At 41.5% G+C, this 22,617-nt stretch overlaps 1 protein-coding gene across 2 annotated transcripts in view; it reads left to right on the top strand.

Annotated features, from left to right (window-relative positions):
* The first annotated feature begins 11,058 nt into the window (after window positions 1–11,058).
* The window catches only part of smpd3 (sphingomyelin phosphodiesterase 3), an 88,590-nt gene continuing 77,031 nt past the window's right edge, over window positions 11,059–22,617 (top strand). For both annotated transcript variants that reach the window (XM_061772958.1, XM_061772959.1), the window contains exon 1: window positions 11,059–11,208. The gene's annotated coding sequence lies outside the window, so the exon portion shown is untranslated. The remainder of the gene's footprint in view (window positions 11,209–22,617) is intronic.

Raw genomic sequence — 22,617 nt, 5'->3', positions numbered from 1 at the left:
CCCCGAGGGACACAGTGTAACGCCTTCTCCAAGTCTACAAAACACATGTACCCTCCAGAACCCAGCTGAGGGTGTAGAGCTGGTCAACTGTTCCACAGCCAGAACAAAAACCACACTGCTCCTCCTAAATCTGAGATTCGGCTTCCAGATGGACCCTCCTCTCCAACACCCCCGAGTAAACCTTACCAGGGAGGCTGAGGAGTGTGATCCTCCTCTAGTTGGAACGCACCCTCTGGGACCACCACCCTGGTTTCCCAGGTCCTCACGATGTTGCAGACGCGTGTCAACCTGGACAGTCTCACAACATCCAGAGCCTTTAGGAACTCCAGGCGGATATCATCCACCCCAGGGGCCCTGCCACCGAAAAGCTTTTTAACCACCTGACCTCAACCCCAGAGATAGGAGATCCCACCTCTAATCTGGGTAGGGGGTCTCACTTTGCCTTTTCAGGCATGCCCTATGGGTGCACGCCTGTCCACCAGGCACTCTCCATCGGCCCCACCTCCAGGCCTGGCTCCAGATGGGAGCCCCGGTGACCCACGTCGGGGCAAGGGAAAACGAGGTCCAAATATTTTTCTCATCATAAGGGGTTCTTTGAGCCATGCTTCGTCTGGTCCCTCACCAGAGGTATAAAGCCCCAGATAACTTAACTCCTAGGATCATTGGGATACACAAACCCCTCCATCACGCTATGGTGACAGCTCCAGGAGGGGTCTACTAAAGGAATTGGGAGCAATTGGATATATTTTTCAAAATCCATTGAAAATTGTATTTAAACTAATTTAAATTAGTTGGCAATTGGCAATTACAAATGACTGCTCAATAAAATAATAATAATAATAATAATAACAGTACATTCCACCACTTTTTTCACTGTCAATAAAATTGGCATCAATGTAAAGGTTACGTAACCGTTATATCTTATACATGGACTGCATATTTCATTGTTTGCACTCAAGATAGAGGGCAGGATATAGTAGATTTATCATAGAGACTCACTGCGCTAATCCATCCATAGAGTCCCGGTAGGTATTAAGCCACCGTTTTAGATCTGTCTGCACATTGCAATAAATACATGTTGATTGAGTAATGTTAATCCACTCAAGACAACCTTCCCTATACCCCTCCTCCAATAGTAATAACAGCATGCCTCTAGATGTAATCTGTCCATATGTCTGTATTACTGAGACAAATTATCACAATAAATCCTTAGGTTCACTGTTAGAGAGTCGTAAAGTACGGTTACACATGACTTTGGCAGAGTGCAAATATGTCACGGTATGTTGCTAGTTTCATGTGAAGAAACTTTCTTGGCTGGCACAGATCCCTAACCTCAACCCGATAAGACACTATTTCCAATTGGGAACAAACATGAATCAAAAAGGCTTTTTCATTGCTTGAAAAATTGGCAAAGTAGCCAACAGTATTTTCTCTGAATCATGACTCAATAAGAATGAAAAAAAAACTGATGTCCAAATTGTTTTGGGTCCTAAGACCTCAGTTTGAGAAAGGCTGACTGAGCATTCATCTATACAAAAATGCTCTCCGTTTCATTGCAATACTGCAGTATTTGTTAACTTGGTCTTATTGCACTTCCTGTTTGGATGATGAAGATAAACAATTAGATCTTAAGCAGCCTATAATGCTTTAGATCTGTCCACCAGGGATTTTTCTGTTTACATTAGGCCACTACCTAACTGCGCATTAGATCCCCACAATGGTGTAGCATTTAAGACCACGTTAGTTTTCTTAGATGATCATTACTGTAGTGCAAAGTGGAGTACAAACCACAGTATATAGTATGCAAAAGACATGACCATTTAACAGATCAGAACAACCAGGAAGAAGCTTACCAAGAGGAAGTGTATTTGAATTTCAAGTTGAAATAAAGAGTGTTCTTTCATTTTTAACAAATTGAGAGGCTGATGTTTTGTGACAAAACCACCATGGTATTGCCAGTGATGAAAATGAATGAAACAAAGCAAAGCAGAAAGGGACCGAACTGGGAGAGTGAATGCAAAGGGTGGAGTCATCTTCATTGCTAAATGAGGCCTTGTAATGACAAGGCGCCTTAGAGTTTAAATATATAATTACTTCAAAAAGGATATTCTGAGGGAAACCTGGAAACAGTCCACCCTTTTTGCTGTAAATGACTAGGTGGATCTGGATGGGAAAGGAGTGTGTGTGTGTGTGTGTGTGTGTGTGTGTGTGTGTGTGTGTGTGTGTGCGTGTGTTTCTGTGGTTCAGAGAATATATGGGATCATTTTACTTGTGTTAACTTGTGTAATCCACAGCAGCACAACTGTGAACACGTTGAATAGAATACAATTAAAAAGTACATGCATGCAACATTGTTAACTACATACAACTTTTCAATTTTAGAAACCTAACTTCATTTGAGATTGTGCGTGTGCTCGTGCGTTAGACACTGACTACTTCAACCACTGGTGAGTGAGTTAAATCTACAAGGTGTTCAATTGTTTATTACAATTAAATAATGTTTAGTTTTAGAAGGAAAAAAAAAAGTTTTACTACATAAACAGTGGGTGTTTTTTTTCATTTTTAATTCAGTTTTAGTCATCTAGAGACAATTCATCCATCCATCCATCCATCCATTTTCCGAGCCGCTTCTCCTCACTAGGGTCGCGGGCATGCTGGAGCATATCCCAGCTATCATCGGGCAGGAGGCGGGGTACACCCCGAACTGGTTGCCAGCCAATCGCAGGGCACATACAAACAAACAACCATTCGCACTCACATTCACACCTACGGGCAATTTAGAGTCTCCAATTCATGCATGTTTTGGGGAAGTGGGAGGAAACTGGAGTGCCTGGAGAAAACCCACGCAGGCACGGGGAGAATATGCAAACTCCACACAGGCGGGGCCCGGGATTGAACCCCGGACCTCAGAACTGTGAGGCAGACGCTCTAACCAGTCGTCCACTATGCCGCAGACAATTCAGAGCAAATAATAATAATAAAATAACAATTAATCAAATTGTTATTTTTGTTAAAGCATGTTAGATTGTTTTCAAACTGAATTCATCATGTGCTTATGAAAACAATACATGAGTACTGTAATATTTGTCTTACTTTAATTATCTGTCTCGTCTGTGTGTACCCACACACAAGAAAGGGGAGGTGAGGGAGGGAGGAAGTGAGGGAGGGGAGAGGGAGAGAGAGTGGGGGGGAGATGAACAAGGAAACGCCTATATTAGTAGTATAGTATTCTAAATAGTTTTGTTTTCATATTTATGTAAAAAAAAATTGTCAAAAGAAATTTGGGTTACATTTACAGTATTTTATGATTACAATCCATTCCTCTTTTGCTGTGGCTCATAATTTAAATATACTTTCTCAGATTTGATGATTTAGCCAGAGACTTCTCCCAAAGAGGTTAAGCATTTCTACAAATCTGAAAATTAAATTGCATTAAAAAGTACAAAACTGTGAAATTGATCTTGGAAGGGCAGCTCAGCAACCAGTGTTGGCTTTATGGGGGGGCATTAAAAGCGGTGTTCATTATTTGCATATGCATGTAGTCACGTCACTTCCTGTTGAAGTACTGTATACGCGCATGCCAAGGATGGCGATGCCAAGGATGGCGATGCCAAGTGTTCAGTGAATTGGCTGCTTCCAAACGTATCCAAACCTTTTGCACCTCCACAGCAACATCTCTGAGAAACATGCTTTCAGTCCGCATGTGCACAACACTCCATGAAATAAAAGGCCCAGTTGGTTCAGCTGGTGTTTAAGGATCGTGACCCGAAAATGCTTAGGGACTTTTACAAGGCAAAACTAAACCACAAACTCCCTAAATACAAGCAGCACATTGACTGTCCTACCAGGGAAAACAACATTCTAGACCACTGCTATACTATGCTAAATGACGCATACCACGCTATCCCCTGTGCAGATCTGGGCTCGTTTGATCACTGCTTTATTCACTTAGTACCAATATACAGGCACAAACTTAAATGTGCGAACCCTGTGGTGACAACAATGAAGAAGTGGACCAATGAAGCAAAGAAGTAACTTCAAGATTGTTTTCACTGCACAGATTGGAGTTTCTTTGAAACTTCAACTGGCAAGCTGGATGAACACACGGATAGTGTCACATCAGTTTCTGTGAAGATGTGTGTGTGTAAAAACATTTTGCACGTTCAATAACAAGCCGTGGTTTACTGCCAAACTTTAGCAACTTCACCAAGCTAAAGAGGATGCATATCGAAGTGGGGACAGAGGCCTGTACAATCACGCTAGAGAACAGGTGACAAAAGAAATTCACGTCGCAAAGAGAAATTACTCAGAAAAGCTCGAAAAACAATTTACTGCTAAAGACTAAGTCAGTCTGGCGAGGATTACAATCGCTAACCAACTACAAATGACCATCCCCCACCAAGCGGAGAACAATAAAGGACTGGCTGACGACTTGTACACCTGCTATTTCGCACCCCAAACCCACCCAACCGCACTACCGACCACCATCGCACCTCTGACTCCCCTTTCTACGTTGACCATCCATGTACAGGGTGTGAGTCGCATCTTCAAACAACAAAAGATCAACAAAGTGGTGGAACCAGACCGTGTGTCCCCATCCTGCCTCAAAGTCTGTGCAGACCAGCTTGCTCCAGTCTTCACGCAGATCAATAGATCTCTGGAACTGTGTGAAGTACCATCCTGACATCTGTGGTCAGGAAGTCCTTTGAATGCCTTGTGCAGGCCCACCTCAAGAGTGTCACAGGACCCCTGCTGCCTACCGAGCAAACAGGTCTGGGAATGATGTAGTCAACATGGGACTGCACTTCATCCAAGAACACCTCCACGGTGCAGGGACCTATGTGAGGATCCTGTTCGTGGACTCCAGCTCTGCGTTCAACACTTATCCTCAAACTACTCTCCTCCAAGCTTCTCTAGCTCACCGTCTCGCCTGCCAGATTACAGTTTACTGACGGGCAGACACAGCAGGTTAGTCTTGGAGACACAACTTCATCCACATGCACTATGAGCACCAGGGCGCCCCAAGGATGTGTTCTCTCTCCGCTGCTCTTCTCCCTCTCCACACACCCAGCTGTCAAACTCCTGTAGTTTGCAGACGACACTACAGTCATTGACCTCATCAAAGAAAGTGATGAGTCTGCAAATCGGCAGGAAGTGAAGTAGCTGTGGCTGTGGTGGGGCCGACACAACCTGGAGCTGAACACGTTCAAGACTGAAGAGATGATCGTGGACTTCAGGAAGCATCCTTCGCCACAGCTACTCCTCACACTGTCCAATTGCCCTGTGTCCACCGTCGAGACCTTCCTGGCAATTACAGTCTCTCAGGACCTCAAATGGGAGAGCAACATCAACTCCATCCTCAAAATGTGATCCTCAGTTAATTTACAGTTCCATTTTAACATGCTGACATCTCTGTCGGAACCCTTCTACATTATTTTTACACTCACTGTAGTAGTCTCGTCTGTCTGTGCTTGAGAACTATCTGCACCATTTGCACAATTGTCACTGTTCCAGACTATTACACTACTAGTCACTCTAAACTGCTTAAATTTCTTGAAGACTCTGCACCATTTGCACATTTGTCACTGTAACAGATTATTGCTCTATTAGTCATTTCAAACTGCTCTAAATTGCTAAAGGACTCTGCATGATTTGCACAATTGTCATTGTATCAGAATTCCATGTCACCGGTCACCTTTCATTGCTCAGTGACTCTCCGTAGTGTGTTTTTATGTCTCAAAAGTACAGACCCTTTCAAAAAAATTATCATGTAAAATGGTTCATGGAAAAATCTAAATACTATATTAACAAAGTCCAAAATCTAAACACAAAGTGACAAAGAAACACAAGTAAACCTAAAACTGGAAACAAGATATGATTCGTGAAATAACTGAGCAACACTACAACGTGTGATACTGACAATAACTGACAATGAACCGACAAGGACTGAAAGAAACCAAGGAACTAAGTACACAAGACAACGAGGAACACCTGGACAAGATACGAGTGGCTGGAGGGAGCTGATTGGTCGACACAAGATAGAAGGTTGACAAGAACAGGTGGACACAATAACTAAATAAGCACACAAGACATAAAAAACATTGGACACAGGAAAACATGAAACAAAACCAAACACAACCCAAAACACAGACCATGACATAAAATGTGCCTTTCATTTGCGAATCAAGGTACAAGGGTTTGGAGGAAGACGGGTGAAGAACAGAACCCAAGCTGCTTGAGGTCCACTGTGAAATATCCACAGTCAGTCATGATCTGGAGTGCAATGTCCAGTGAAGGTGTTGGTAAACTATGCTTTCTTAAATCCAATGTCACCGCAACAGTCTACCAGAATGTTTTAGAGGACTTGATGATTCCTTCTGCTGAGGATCTGGATGGAGATGCAGATTTCATCTTCCGGCAGGACCTGGCCCCTGCCCATACCGCCAGAAGCACCGAAACCTGGTTTGATGCCCATGCCATCACAGTGCTTGACTGGCCAGCCAACTCGCTGGATCTAAACCCCAATGAGAACCTCAAGGGTATTATCAAAATGAGTGGCACCAGACCCCAAAACAAAGAACTGACGGCAAGCCTCAAGGAAATTTGGGCTTCCATAATTCCCAGGCAATGCCACAGACTGATTGCCTCAATGGCACGACGCATCGAGGCAGTGATTAAAGCAAAGGGATTCCCAACCAAGTACTGAAGATTAACGTATCGTTTCGAGAGTACCATATTTTGATTGATTTAATGTGACCCTAATTTCTACAAAAACTGAGAGATAAATGGTGATTTCTACTCAATATTAAAAAACATTTAATTCCTGATTTTGTGGGTTTCATGAGGTGGAAGTCCAAATTATGTAAAAATAAACAAATAAATACTTGAACTTGTTTAAATTGTGGGTCCTGAATCTATCATCTATGTAATGGAAATACATTTTTCATGATATTAAAATTTTTTGGAAAGGGTCTGTATTGGTTTTTTGTTTTTTTTGTGGTCAAAATGGTGGTCTCTTGTCGTACTAGAGCAGCTCTAACTACCTGAGACAAATTCCTTGTGTGTTTTTCACATTACTTGGCAAATAAATATGATTATGATTCTGATTCTAATTCTGATTGTTTGACCGGTAAAAATGTGTCCCTGCATCTTACCCTCATAGGCGTTTCCAGCCCATTTTTGGGGTGGTCATTTGAAGCACCCTTTAAACCTCTGATCCTAGAATCGTTCCTGTGTGACGCATTGATACAGTGATTGACTGAAACATAGTTCATGAATCAAAGCAATATTTGTTGAAGAATTTTGTTCACAAATAGGATTTTACATGAACACGATTTACTGTACAATGCGCATTGTTGGTGCTTGGACATAGTTGCTGTTTGTATGTGAAACCTTTTAAAAAGGAGAGAAAAAAATGTGTCTGCATACAGGAATTTTTTATGAGGTCCTACAAAATCTCTGTTTGTTCAGCCGTTTGCAACGCAGCTATATGAATTTATTTTGTCTCTGTCTCAACTTTCTCTCTCTTGTTTTCACGCTTGCTGCTGTATTTTACACTCGTTTTCACTTAAAGATGCATCGTCCTTGAATTGCTTTTGAATAAAATTATCCCCAAGCAGAAAATCAAAAGAGAGAAAGTATTTATGGCAAAGAAGATGTAGTGGTGAAGCGCCACACAGTTTGTTACATCAAAACTAACGAGTCGACCTTCTTCGGTACCAGACGAGAGAAAATGAGAGGCAGAGCGTGTTTTCCTTTTGAACACGCCTTTGTGGTTGACCAAAACTTGGAAAAAAATGTTCCCCAGCAGGCCAAGGAGCAGTGTGTTAGCACTGTGCAATAAAAAGTGTTTGTGCAGATCACATAGTGTGAGCCCAACAATATTAGGAGGAGCCCCTATTCAGTTACAGTAATAATCAGAGAGTTTACTAATTACACAATACGACACCTCTTTAAGTTTTATAAGAAAATTCCTACACATGCATTATGGACAACACTCAAAATAATAATTGTGACACAATGAATTGGGCAATGAACCATATTTAGTTACTTTAACTTAAAACAAAATGGATGCTCCATGCATCGCTGTAAGGAAGTCAAGCAGATTATTTCTCCCAGCCAATCAGCATTACCCTTGTGCAAGGCACCAAACCCATTCATCTTTCTCTTGTCTCTGTCTTCAAAAATAAATTACACCTTGACCCCGATGCTTGTATAGTGGTAAAATGAATTTTTAAAAAATACATTCTTGCGCAATAAAATGTCATCCAACACAAGACCTGTACCAGATATTCTGTCTTTACAGAAGTCAAAAGCACATGTTCAGTTTCACTGATACTGTCGGAGAGGTATTCTTTTAACATTATGGACTCTATTTTGGTAGACGTTTGCAACCGGGGGCACAAATGCTGGCGTATCCTGATTTTCATGCAAAATCCAAGGCTCGCTGTGCGTGTTTCACAATTTGGCAGACTGGTCTGCCACAAACAAACAACCATTCTCACTCACAGTCACACCTACAGGCAATTTTGAGTCTTCAATTAACCTGCTATGCATGTTTTTGGGACCTGGGAGGAAACCGGTGTACATGGAGAAAACTAACTCAGGCACAGGGAGAACATGCAAACTCCACACAGGTGAGGCTGGATTAGAACCCGGGTTCCCAGAAATGTGAGGCAGATATGCTAACTCGTCGTTCACCATGAAGATAATCACATTGTCTGATTTTTAAATAATTTATTAGCAAATTACGGTGGAAAATAAGTATTTGGTCAATAACAAAGGTTCATCTCAATACTTAGTTATATACCCTTTGCTGGCAATGACAGAGGTCAAATGTTTTCTGTAAGTCTTCACAAGGTTTTCACAAACTGTTGCTGGTATTTTGGCCCTGTCCTCCATGTAGATCTCCTCTAGAACAACGATGTTTTGGGGCTGTCGCTGGGCATCACGGACATTCAACTCCCGCCAAAGATTTTCCTTGTGGTTGAGATCTGGAGACTGGCTAGGGCACTCCGGAACCTTGAAATGCTTCTTACGAAGCCACTCCTTCATTTTCCGGTCGGTGCGTTTGGGATCATTATGCTGAAAGACCCAGCCACGTTTCATCTTCAATGCCCTTGCAGATGGAAGGAGGTTTTCACTTAAAATCTCACGATACATGGCCCCATTCATTATTTCCTTTACACAGAACAGTCCTGGTCTCTTTGCAGAGAAAAACCCCAAAGCTTGATGTTTCAACTCCCATGCTTCACAGTAGGTATGGTGTTCTTTGGATGCAACTCAGCATTCTTTCTCCTCCGAACACGACAAGTTGAGTTTTTACCAAAAAGTTCTATTTTGGTTTCATCTGACCATACGACATTCTCCCAATCCTCTTCTGGATCATCTAAATGCTATCTAGCAAACTTCAGACGGGTCTGGACATGTATTGGCTTAAGCAAGGCTACAGGTCTGGCACTGCAGAATTTGAGTCATTAGGTCCCCCGTGTGGTTCTGGGATTTTTGCTCACGGATCTTGTGATCATTTTCACGCCACAGGGTGAGATCTTGCGTGGAGCCCCATCGAGGGAGATTATCAGTGGTCTTGTATGTCTTCCATTTTCTAATAATTGCTCCCACAGTTGATTTATTCACACCAAGCTGCTTACCTCTTGCAGATTCAGTCTTTCCAGCCTGTTGCAGGTTTACAATTTTGACAGCTCTTTGGTCTTGGCCATAGTGGAGTTTAGAGTGTGACTGTTTGAGTTTGTGGACAGGTGTCTTTTATACTGATAAGTTCAAACAGGTGCCATTAATACAGGTAACAAGGGGAGGACAGAGGACCCTCTTAAATAATTTAGAGGTCTGTGAGAGCCAGAAATCTTGCTTCTTTGTAGGTGACCAAATACTTATTTTACACTATAATTTGCTAATAAATTGTCTAAGGATTTATGACAGATGAGTGCAAGGAATAATCAGAAGAGTTGTCCAAGAGCCAAGAACCACCTGTGGAGAGCTTCAAAAAGACCTGGAATTAGCAGGTACTGTTGTCACAAGGAAAACAGTGAGTAATGTACTCCACCGCCCTGGCCTATATGCACGCTCGCCACACAAGATCCCATTGCTGGAAAAAAAAGCATGTCAAAGCTCATTTTAATGTTTATTGAACAACATTTGGACAAGACAGTTAAATACTGGGAGAATATAGTCTGGTCGGATGAGAGCAAAATTGAACTGTTTGGATGCCTTATTGCACACCACGATTGGAGGAGAAATGGCAATGCACATCACCCTAAAAGCACGATACCAACAGTGAAATTCAGAGGTGGGAACATGATGGTGTATGGCTGCTTTTCAAGCAAATGGTACTAGTAAACGTCACATTACTGAAGGAAGGATGAATGGGCAAATGTACCGGGACATTCTTGAAAAAAATATCCTGCCATCTACGAGGATGATGAAAATGAAACGAGGGTTGACATTTTATCAGGATAATGATCGAAAACATACTGCCAAGGAAACTCTCAATTGGTTTCAAAGAAAATAAAATAAAACTGCTAGAATGGCCCAGGATGGACCTGACTTGAATCCAATTGATAATCTTTGGAAAGAACTGAAACTCAAGGTCCATAAAAGAAACCCACGGAACACCAGTTGGCGTGTTCAATACTTTTTCCTTGTGTCATTTCACATTGTTACACACAACTTAATTTCTGAGCTGATTTGTTGTACTTTCTTTGTATGTATTGGTTACTTGGGTTGCTCCCAAAATCTGGTGAAATTGTCATGTCAATAGCACCTTTGGAAATATATGTAGTGATAAAAATGGTGACGTGTTAAATACTTATTTCAACCGCTGTGTGTGTGCGTGTGTATGCTTGTGTGTATATATATATGTATGTGTGTGTGTGTTAAAGATGTTGCTGAGTTTTATTATTATTTGCATTGTACCATTATCATTCTTTGTCAGCGTCACTTTTCTTGTTCACGGTTCAATCTGTTCTCTCACTGGGCGGTCATTGTGAGAGTGGGCGTGGCGTCGTGGCTAGGCCGTGACGTCACCTGAGAGCTGTTCGAAGCCGTGCGGTGCTGAACAGATAACGCTCGTCTTCTTTCTCCTTCGCTCGGTCTTTGCACAGCTCTTGCCTCGGGAAGACCGGATCCCAACCGGAAAGCACACTCGAGGACGCACGGCGTACACCTTGCCTTCAGCGACATTCCCAATACGTAAGTCATTTTCTCTTTTTTAGTGCTCTTTTTGATGGAGTATGGTTGATTTATCCACCGACGATTCCTTCCCAGGCAGTTCAGCTCTCGCTTCGCTGTGTGTGTTGCAAGACGTTTTGCGGTGCGTCTATTGTCAGCGTGTGGAAGCTCAGAGTCTGAGGCCAGTCCAGCCGCGCCTAAAGCTCAACCTGTAACCGCCGGTCCTTCAACATTTGACTCATATTTGCATGATCCATCTCTCTGTCGCTCTCCCACCCCCCCCGACCCACACCCACCTACCCTTTCGTGTGCGTGGGTACACACAGACAAGAGACAGATAATCAAGTAGACAAATATTACAGTGCGCACGCTCATGTTTTGGGGCTTTTTTTATAGGCACATGATGAATTCAGTTTGAGGGAAAAAAAAAAAACTTCTAAAAAAAATTATTGGCTCCTCCCTGTTTTTTCTCTCGTTAATAAGATAAACTGAAATAGAGCTATTAGCTATTGCATCTTCCGTCTAATTCAACCAAACCTGCAGTGGGCTATATCACAAAGGAACAAGCAACTTATTCAATCGAAATAGTTTGTTTTTCTTTTTTTCCAGACAACGTAGTCCGGAAAACACTTTTATCCGCAGATTTGGTTTCTTTATAGATATTATAAGATAAATACGGATCTAAGATGATAGCTAGTTTAATGTATACACAACTATGTGTATCCTTCACAATGCTGTAGTACCAATATAACCGTCAAGCAGGCATGTGCACACATCGACCCCGATTGGTGCTCAAGCACCTACCCCTTTGCCTTGGATGAAAAAGTGCCCTTTTTGGTGCCGCCCGTTTTTGTCTTTATTCATCACTATTTTAAAAATGTTATTGCTTAATCCTAAACATTTATGAGAGGGTGTCTGCACATTATCTCAGTTGTCTATTTTTGCTTCCCTTCTCTATTTTTTTTAAGTGAGTTGTACAGGTTATAGGATAACTCAGAGTGGGTAAAAAAGTTATTAGTCTTATTTTTGTACATCACAAAAACCTGCCATTTGAACAGGGATGTGTAGACTTTTTATATGCACTCGGCTTCTCTTGACCTTCTTTGTTAATCGATGTATTGATGACTATGTTAACATAAATAAATACATAAGTTAAATATGTACTACTTTTTCTTAATTGTATGAATAATTTTGGCAATTGGTGCCCTTTTTTTGGCTGGAGCACCTGCCCAGAAAAAATATATGTGCACATGCCTGCTGTGGGGCACAAGCAACCTCCAACTGTTTTTGCATTAGTGGCTTGTACAATTTGTACAATCTCTGACTGAAAATCTCTATTGGAATAGCAGCAACACTATTCATATAGGACAGTGGGTATTTTTCTACATCACTTGTGAAAGATGACAATAATGACATACAGTATCGAAGCAATCCATGTATTTTTATTTTTTTCTGTTGTGTTCTTTACCGTGGATCTGACTTGGACCTAAAGCCCAGTTCTTCTACGATAGACCCTGATTATCTCACTAAAGGCTGGAACTTTAGTTAAAATGCCATTTTTGCTTTTGATTCTGTTGATAACAGATCTTGGCTTCAGGATATTCTCCTTGAGGAGAAGCAGAAGGCTGTGCAATATGTCGACATCTTTCAACATAATCTTGAGACTAACCTTTACAGGCTGTCATGTACATGTCATGGTGTTGGCTGTTCTCATCAAAACTCTTTTAGTTATTAAGGCATTATATTTGCTTGTTGTTAACCTTCAGGGGCATGAACAAATGTCTTTGATTGAACTCCTTTAACATGGCAATTAAAAGCCCTCAGCAAGTTCACGATTCCACACAGAGGAACTGAGCGCTGGCCATTGGCTCACGTAAATTACACAGGGGACTTTGCCATGTCTTGATGTGGCAGCATAACACAAAAGATATATCACTGTAATTGTAATCCAACAACAATATTACAATATTTTAAGGATAAAGAAAGATAAATATAACAAATCTTAAAATGGAATGAGAATAGAAAATAAACAGTGAATACATAGCAGACAATATAAACATAGCAGACAATATAAAAACGGCGTTATGCGAGGATAATGTGACCATTTCTTCATAACTGGTAAAAGTACTCAGTCTCCAAAGTGATCTTTTGGTGTTCAGCAAGGTGATAACAGAGCAGACATGTTGGATGGAGACCCATGACACCTGATAGTATAGGGTCTGGTTTCTGCACCTGAGTGCAGGTGGTAAAGCATCAGTAAATGTGGACAGTGCCATTTAAAAGTATTTAACGTGTACGTTGGTTATAGTCTACTGCATATTTGATTTCAGGCAAGTTATACTTTTAAGAAAGGGACAATTCTACAATATAAAAAGAAATTTTTTGTTAGGATTCATGACGCAGGAGAGGACCCAACAGCAGAGATGAGCAAAACAAGTAAACGGCATTGGCCGTTTATTTCTTCGCGACAGGCAAGCAAGGGGGGATGACACACAGGTAGGAGCAGCAAGGACTTCAGGTGCTGAGTCTCGGCCAGACAAGGGATTCCATGGGCAGGCAAGTGTGCATACGAGGTAGCAGACGTGGAGTGGAGGCGTGTGTGCAGGCGAGGAAACAGGCCTGCAGGTTCTGGGTGACAAGAGAAAAATGCTGATCGGGATCTTTATACTGAGTACGAACGACTCTGTGAGCTACATGCGACTGACAGTATGACTACTCAACACGATGATGATGATGAATTGCAGCTGGTCCTGGTTCCAGCTCGTCTCTGCACATAGACAAACCTAAGGACACACACACACACAGTGAGGATTTTAGGGTGGTGAGGCAGCAGCCCTGACAGTACCCCGCCTCCCAAGTGCGCCACCCAGCGCACAACACAGGCATCCTGGGTGCTGATGATGGAAGTCAGCAATCAGGGCCTTGCTCAAAATCTGCCGGGGACGAATCCAGCTCCGCTCCTCCTTGCCATAGCCCTCCCAGTCAACCAGGTATTGCAAGCTCCTCTCATGGCGACGCACATCCAGCAGCTTGTTTACCAAGTAGGCAAGATGCCCCTCGATAACCTGGGGAGAAGGAGGAGGCAGCATAGGGGGGACAACAGGCTTGAAGAGACCGGTTTAATTCGTGAGACATGAAAGGTGGGGTAAACCCAAAGGGTGGTCGGGAGCCTAAGGTGTACTGCACACAGGTTCACCAAGGCCAAAATCTCATTCGGGCTAATGAACCCGGGAGCCAATTTTCTGGAGTCCACCGTAAGTCTTTGCACATAACCACACACTTTGGCCAAACAGCGTAAGCAGGCGCAGGGGTGATGGCTGGTTTGCACCGGAGACTTTGCGGCAGTCTCCTTGGCGAATGGGAGCTAAGGGGGTGCAATGAAATGGGCTCCTTTTGAGAATCAGTCCACCACGGTAAGAATGACTGTGTTGCCGCTTGATGGCGAAAGACCAGTAACAAAATCCAAGGCTATATGGGACCATGGGCGGCTGGGAATTGGCAATGGGTGGAGGAGTCCCAAGCTGGGCCTAGTTGAGGTCTTCCTACGGGCACATACAGTGCATGCAGTGACGAATGACCAAGTGTCCGTCTCCATGGTCGGCCACAAGAAGCGCTGACGCAAAACAGCCAGCATTCTATTGATTCCCGGTGTGGCAGGTTAGACGGCAATTGTGAGCCACCTCCAAGACCTGGGAATGAACAGACTTGGGGACAAACAGGTCCCTCTGACCCCCCCTCGGGGGGCTGCTTGCTCACCTTGAGTCCTCTTGACCAGTGATTTGATCTCCCACTCAACCACAGCCACAAAGCCAGTGGGAGGAAGGATGGGTTCAGCCTCTTTCTTGGTCTTACAGACAGAGAACTGCCGAGACAGGAAATCCGGTTTGCCATTCCTATATCCTGGGATGTAAGACAATGTGAAGTTGAACTGACAAAAAAAAATACATTTTCAAAATATAATTCCAGATTCTTGTGGTCGGTCCAGACTACAAATGGCTGCTACGCTCCCTCTAGAAGGTGGCGCCATTCCTCCAGAGCCAGTTTTACTGCCAAGAGTTCTCGGTCACCAATGCTGCAATTGCGTTCTGCAGGGGAGAATCTGGGAGAAGAAGGCACATGGGTGGATGTTACTAGCTTCAGGCTGCCGTTGGGACAGCACGGCATCTGCACACAACTCAGAAGCGTTCACCTTCAATATAAACTGGCGAGACGTGTCAGGGTGGGCAAGAACAGGCGCAGAGGAGAAGCAACTCTTGAGGATACTTAAGGCGGAGTCAGCAGCCTCCGACCAGTGAAATGGAACGGAGGTGGAGCTAAGGGCAGTGAGAGGGGCTGCGATGTGACTGTAGCACTTGATGAACCTCTGATAAAAGTTAGCGAATCCAAGAAACCGCTGCAATTGTTTGCGGTCGACAGGTTGAGGCCACTCAGAGACTGCAGACTGAAATGTAAAAACTGATAAACAGAGAGATATAATCCTCTTTAATCAAGAAAAAAAATATATATATATATGTATATATATATTTCAAATCTTCTCAATCGCCTTTGGAGTCAATTGAACGCATTACATGGGGACGATATGAAGCATACACTTGAGTTCACCATCAGCCTGCCAAATGTCCAGGTGGGAAAAGTGCACATGTTGGGTGATATGCTCTCTGTCAGTTTCAGCACAGAGCAGATCAGACACACAGACACTCTCTGAAAGCGTTTGGGATAAGCTATTTCATTGGCTTGTCACCCTGATCCTCTATTCACTCGGCCTACTTTAGGCCACATCTGGTCATCACATTGCAAGGTTATACACAGTAAAAGGAGTCCTTTAATCTGAATAAAATGAAGGGCTCCTAAGTACCATTTGGCCATGGTATAAATTCTAAATAAAGCTTCAAAATGTGCTAATCGGATAGTCGAGAAAACAATGCTAGGCTGCGCTGTTGAAGCAAGAAGGGGGGTTACATGGAGCCTTCTATTCCAATTATAATTGGTTTTAAAGCCCAAACTGAATGAAAATGCTCCATATAAACACCTCAATCAGAATAAACAGATCAAATCCAAATGGAATTTCATTCAGTTTCAGAGGGGTGGAACGTTCCTTTTGCCAAACTGTTCAGAAGTAAATTTTCGCCATGTCACTATGTGGGCATGTCAATCGGAATGACTACAAAGTCTCCATGTAAGGTGTTAGAGACAAGAGTTTAATAAATTGCTTGAATTTCTCTTTCATACCCAAGAAGTCGGCAGTGGAACCAAAAAGATGGTCGATGGTCAGGGAGTGCAGCCTCCCTCCTCCAGGGCGTGGAGGCTATGTCGGGCACACATTACTGAGAGCTCCAGCCACTATATGATTACAGCATTTGACCGTTTTAGGCCAAATTGGATGTTGGAGAGCTGATTAGAGACAAGCTATGTATTAACATACCATAAACTTACCATCCTCCTCCACCCTATTCCTGGCTCCTTTACCTTTCATCTCAGCCTGTGCAGCAAGCGTGTCCTAAGTCCGGGTCCTGGGCCATATGCAGTCCGCAGAATTTTTTTTTATTGGAACATTTTTATATGGCCCGCATTAAGCTTGTTCTTGTCTGCATTGCAGTTCTTTATTTTTACACTGTGGTGCTGTTTTAACAAGGCAGTGACAATCATTCGAAGAAGAGTGGCTGGTGTCCTTAGTGTGAAACATAACGAGTATAAGAATGTACCAAGTCTATTGGGAAAAAGAGAATCACTGATGTCAAAGAGGAGTATTGTTTGCCAGGTATAAATACGACACAGCGGGTGCCGTCTTTCACACTACCAGGCACATGTGGCAGCAACCAGTAGCATGAGCGAATATCTCCCAAAAGTATCTTTTTTGGATTTTTTTCAAAGAGAAAAAATTAAATTAGGCTTTGTTTACATGAGATATCGATATGATGTATGCCAAGGTTGTTTGAAAGACACACGTACAGCTTTGGCATTCATACTGTATTTTGCAATGGCAAATTACATCTGTTTACGACTGGACCAAACTTGAAGATCTATTTCAACTGTAAAATGCTTTTGATGAATGAGGCTATATTACTGTTGATGTCAAAACCAAATACAAAATAACTCATACTCAATGCAATACAGGCATGTTCAATGTTTTAAATTTATAGTTGATAAGAATGCTCTACATCTGTGGTTCTCAAATGTCTCAACAGTATTTCCCTACTATTGCAAAGTCATGACCCGATTTTATAGAAGTTAAGAACAATGAAAAAAATGCATTGTTTAAAAATAACCTCTGAAAACAGTGTCAACTATTGGCTAGAGCATGAGGCAGTTACAATTCTTGTTTCTTACCTAATATGTTCCGTGTGGGAACATGGGAAGCCTCTCTAAATACAAATACACCCTTTGTAAGCATTTCTTTCAAATCCCTGTCAAAACAAAACACAAGTCGGACCTGGGATGCGCATGTAAATATTTCACTGTACGGGGGAATTTGTACATAAATTGGAACGAGTCAAAGTCTATCACTAAACTTTGGTAATGCAGTAGTAAACAATAATTAAATATTAATGATTACAAATCGAATGAAAAACAATGCAGCACTAACTGAGCTTTCTTGTGCCATGTGATAACATATTTGTACGCCACTGCGCAAACTCGTCCATTGCGTGCCTTTTGGCACCATCGAAAACCAACGACCTCTTGTTGTTTTTTTTACTAGCTGCCGCGACGCACCCAAGATGGGTCCGCGAGCGAGTTGTAGGTCCTGACACACCACTGCTCTAAATTATGCTAAAGGTTACCAGGATCCTTTAGAATGGCGATATTTCATCAAACCTCTCGGGGATATAAATACGTTTTTAAAATGTTCAGTTTCCCCCCCAAAAAAAATTTAAGCATTTTACCACTTGTGTTTTTCCAGCCAAAATATTACAATTCAACACGTAAAAATCACTTTAAAAATTTGGCAATATGAGAAATTTTGTGCCCAATTGTACATCGATATCCTTCTCATATCAGAAACAGTTGGCTGTACAACCAGTTCATCAAAGCCGCTTGACATTTCATATGGTTCACTGTTGCTCTGCATACTTTAAAAATGCACCCTGAACATGACCCTCTTTTCAGTTACCTCTGCAATAAATACCACCATTAATTCATAAACATTTGGTAAAAAGAGATTCTAGTGATAGCTGCAAAAAAGAAAGAGCACCTTTTGTGACCCTTTTTATTGGTTTACGAATCCATTTCACACGCATTGCATCGACCCTTCACATACATACACAAATACATATAGCCTGCGGTACAGCAGTATTATTTTTTTGCCGTCAACATTGACTTTCCTGTAGAACTCACTTGAATCATCATTTGTGGGTCATCAATAGTTTGTAGCTGTCATTATGTCCTGCAGGAAATGACAGAGGTCAGCAGAACTTGAGCTTGGATGTGGGATGGAGTGAGACTGTATGGATTTGAATATTCCCCCTGGGGATGAACTCAATGTGTCTTTTATTATTGTCAGAACTTTTTCTATTTTTCTTGAAATATACTGGCCATTGTCATATTACATCATGTTTGTTGGGGCCTCTTTGTAATGACTCATAGTATGAGGCAGATAACCTAGACAAGGTCAACTGTGTCCAGCAGAGACATAAATACAAACAAACACACACACACGACACAAAGGATATTATGTAAATATTGTTAATAAGACATACACAATCTGCTGCGTTGAAGAAAATATACACAGACGGATGTAGAAACACAGTAAACACACACAGACTATCATCATCCCCCTTTATTATAAATTGCGCTTTCATTGTGATCTGAAATCCAATGAGGAGTAGAGGCACCAATTGAACCAATGTTATTCCAGCCTGATGGCTACTAAGCCATGTCATTGTATGGCAATACCATAAATCAACTTCGAAAGGTCAATTTGCTTCGGCTTTTTTAAAATTATGTTTTCAGTAACATAAATCTGATATAGCTCAAGTCTCAATGCAGTTATGTTAAATTTTGATATACTGTATATTAGGTAATTTATCCAATGTAATTGGTCTTATAGCTTTCTATAGAGCATGGGGAAATTAACTAATGCTAATTACAACCTCATCTCTTTATTAAATATTAAAATTCTTATGGAAAATTATGTAAATTGTATATAATAAAACAAACCATTGTTTGTAAGAGCTATTGCTGAGTTTAGCCCCTAGGTTTTTTTTTGTGGGCCTGGTTTGACTGAACCATGTCAATTCTGGACTGCACTCATTTCTCATAAGCTACAATTAGTGTGACCAGATGTGCAAATATATAGTGAGTAAATGTGGTTTCGTAGCGGGGGTAGGTTGCCTGCTTCTTTTGGCCTGTGTCAACAGACTGTGTGAACACAGAGAGATTATGTTTCCACTGCTGGTCTTGCTTTTACCTCGAGAGAGCAGGATTTGGGTTTGGTTGAGTTAATCTTCCATTGTGTGGTTTATATTTGGAAACTTTGTGACAACGTTCAGTATGCGTGTGCTGCCAGTCATCGATTAAATTATAGAAGACGCCACCATTTATTGTCACCTTGCAGACAATTGTCTATGACTTGTGTATGGCTTCATTTACTGTATTCTCCAGCTGTGGATATCGTAGATGTTTGCTGCTACTGTTTTCAGAAGGTCCTTATGTATTTCTCCAATAGCTTTTTAAATAAGTGCTATGGTAGAAGCAGAGGCAATTTTATTTAAAACGGCACCCTAATCAAATAGTGAACTCCACTCCAGTCACTGGAGTAACACTTCCGCACAAATAGACCTGTCCTTTTTTTTCTTTTTTGTTATACCCTTCGGGGTAAATAGAATAAGAGACAATGCCACTATATAACTGTAATTAACTTTACTACAGCAATGCTCAAACCAAGCATTGCAGCAACCTTATTTGGTTAACGTTACCGCCGCAGCTGTAAGGCTAATGACAGATCAGGGAACTAAGACTAAAAGGACACACGTATATGAGTTTGTTACACATTCCATTTCCCTTGTACAGAAGCAACAATTCTCTGTCAACCTATTAACAGACATTTGTGTGTCTCGCGCCATCCTTAAACAAACATTCGTACAAATTAAGGGCTGAGTAAATATTTGAGGTACTCTAGTATACCCTTTACTTTCACAATGCAAGCACTGCTCTGTATTACACATAAAAAACACTCATCAAGAAAGCCAGCACCATTTAGATATATGAAGTGTTATTATACATTATACACAGACAGTATATACAGTCAGATGTACAAAATGTACAGAGGTGACGTTTAAAGTGCAAGAAAAAGAAGGTGCAGCAGCTTGAAGTCCTAATGTACAGTTGCCACTGGGTGTGTTGATGTCAAATGTGACCCATGTTACTCAAACATATGGCTTTAGAGATTCATGTACAAAGAGCCACATAGGGGAAGGACCTCAAAGAAGTGTACCCAAAGCCCAGACAGCATTTATTATACAACGCACAATCTTTCATTACCTGCATGGAGCGCAGGCTATGTTGGAACTTCAATTAATGTGTATAGGGTGGTGAAGAGGGACAGAGGGCTGGAGGCAGCTCTGTACAGTAATTAGTGAGGTGCTGGGGTTAAAAATGACATCTGGATGTGGGATGCGCTGTTGTGCTGCATGTTAACCTGATTTTCAACTTCCTCCTAATTCTCGTTCTATTCTCAGCCTCACATATGGTCAGTTTTGTATTCAACAAGAGTTGCAACAGTAATAACTATAGAGCGGTTTGAATAAGAGCAGATTGTGTTCAAACTGACTGACAGAAAATGCAGAGAGGCAATTAATGTGCTTTGTGTATTTTTGTTTTGTCCAATGAACACTATGAAGACAAGAAATGAAGGGACACAGGGAATAATTTACATTGAAAAAAATGTGAGTAATGTACCTGTTATCGAGTGAATCTTTGATAAACAACAAGGAATATGTGTTGACTCAACACTGCAAAGTAAGTACAGTAATTTTCCCGTAAATATTTCACAGGAAATTATGGTAAAACTACAACTACACACTGTAATTTCACATCTGCCACACCCTGAAATTACTGTGAAATAGCAGTGTGTAACCCAAAATGAGTTACTGTGCCCCTCCTGCCACCAACCGGAGCTCTTTTGGTACGCCAAATTGAGCAAAGTAGACGCTACAATGTCTTACAGGGCTGATAAGTCACTAGGTGATGCTTTGCTTAGCTTCACTTTGCATACAGCAGAACTGACCAGGACGTCACGCTATCGCACACAACCCACAGTGCAACATGACTGTAACTCATGATTCATGTTACGTTAATCGTTATCGTTCATGAACGACAAGGTTTAACATCCTTTTTACGGCAGCGGTTCAACATTGCATGCCGCAGTGCATGCAGGGAACAACATGGCATCACAAGTCACCGTTGTTACAATATAATTTAATCAAAGTGTAAATCATTTTGTTTCAGCCATTAACAGTGAGATAAAGATTAAAAAAAGAGAACAAAAACAAAAAACAAGAAAAATTTTGCTGACCATTTGCATATAATTTAACGTGATGATTTTGTGCAAATCTATTTAATATCAGCGGCCATATTTTATGGAGTCTATTTTCGCACCTAGCTGAAGCTCGCTTAGCACCAAATACTTTTGTTTAATACTGTATTTCCTGAAGCTGCTGGGCCTCCCCTGAAGTACTTTTGTGCCCCCCTGGGAAGGCATGCCTCTTACTTTGAAGTCCACGGATCTAAAGGAATTGAACCTTGTTGAACAACTTGAAAGTGTAACTTTTGAATGGCAGCATGCTTTATTATACAAATTTTTAAAAAATGAAAAAAGAAAACTCTGCACATGTTAACAATAAAGCAATGGTCTTCTGAACATATCATACTATGTGTTCTGCAAAAATGGCATCACGATTTCAGCAACTCAGCCTGTGTTTGCCATGGCATGAACTTTGATCCGTTTCTATAGCAACATTCACCACACACAGAGACAGTGATCGCCAGTGAGCACTCATTTTTTCTCTCTCCTGTCTTCCATGTGCTCTCTGTCCTTTTTCAATGTCACTTTTTTAAAGCATCTATTCTGAACATTAAAGAAGCTATAGAGTATTTCAACATTTTACTAATGCCTCTTGTTAACAACACTAACAACGAATGTAGAAATTTACAACAACAATGCACTAGTTTGAAGTCAAGATACAGAAGAGATACAAAGATACAAAATAAAACAAACTGCACCCTCTGGTATAATGAAGACACTTTGGATTGTAAACAATATCATTATGCAGTTATGATGCTATTGTTATTGTTAATTACACTGTTGCTACTTTTAAATGTGCATCATCTTTAATAACAATTCAGATTAACTAGTTTTGCCATTTCACAAACCACCTGAACAATGATCGAACGATTGATTGCTTGCTTTGGTCTGATGCCCTCACCACTAGTTTC

Source organism: Phyllopteryx taeniolatus, chromosome 5 (genome assembly GCF_024500385.1).
Source record: "Phyllopteryx taeniolatus isolate TA_2022b chromosome 5, UOR_Ptae_1.2, whole genome shotgun sequence".
In the NCBI taxonomy this organism is placed as follows: domain Eukaryota; kingdom Metazoa; phylum Chordata; class Actinopteri; order Syngnathiformes; family Syngnathidae; genus Phyllopteryx; species Phyllopteryx taeniolatus.
This window is presented reverse-complemented; position numbering and strand designations above follow the sequence as displayed.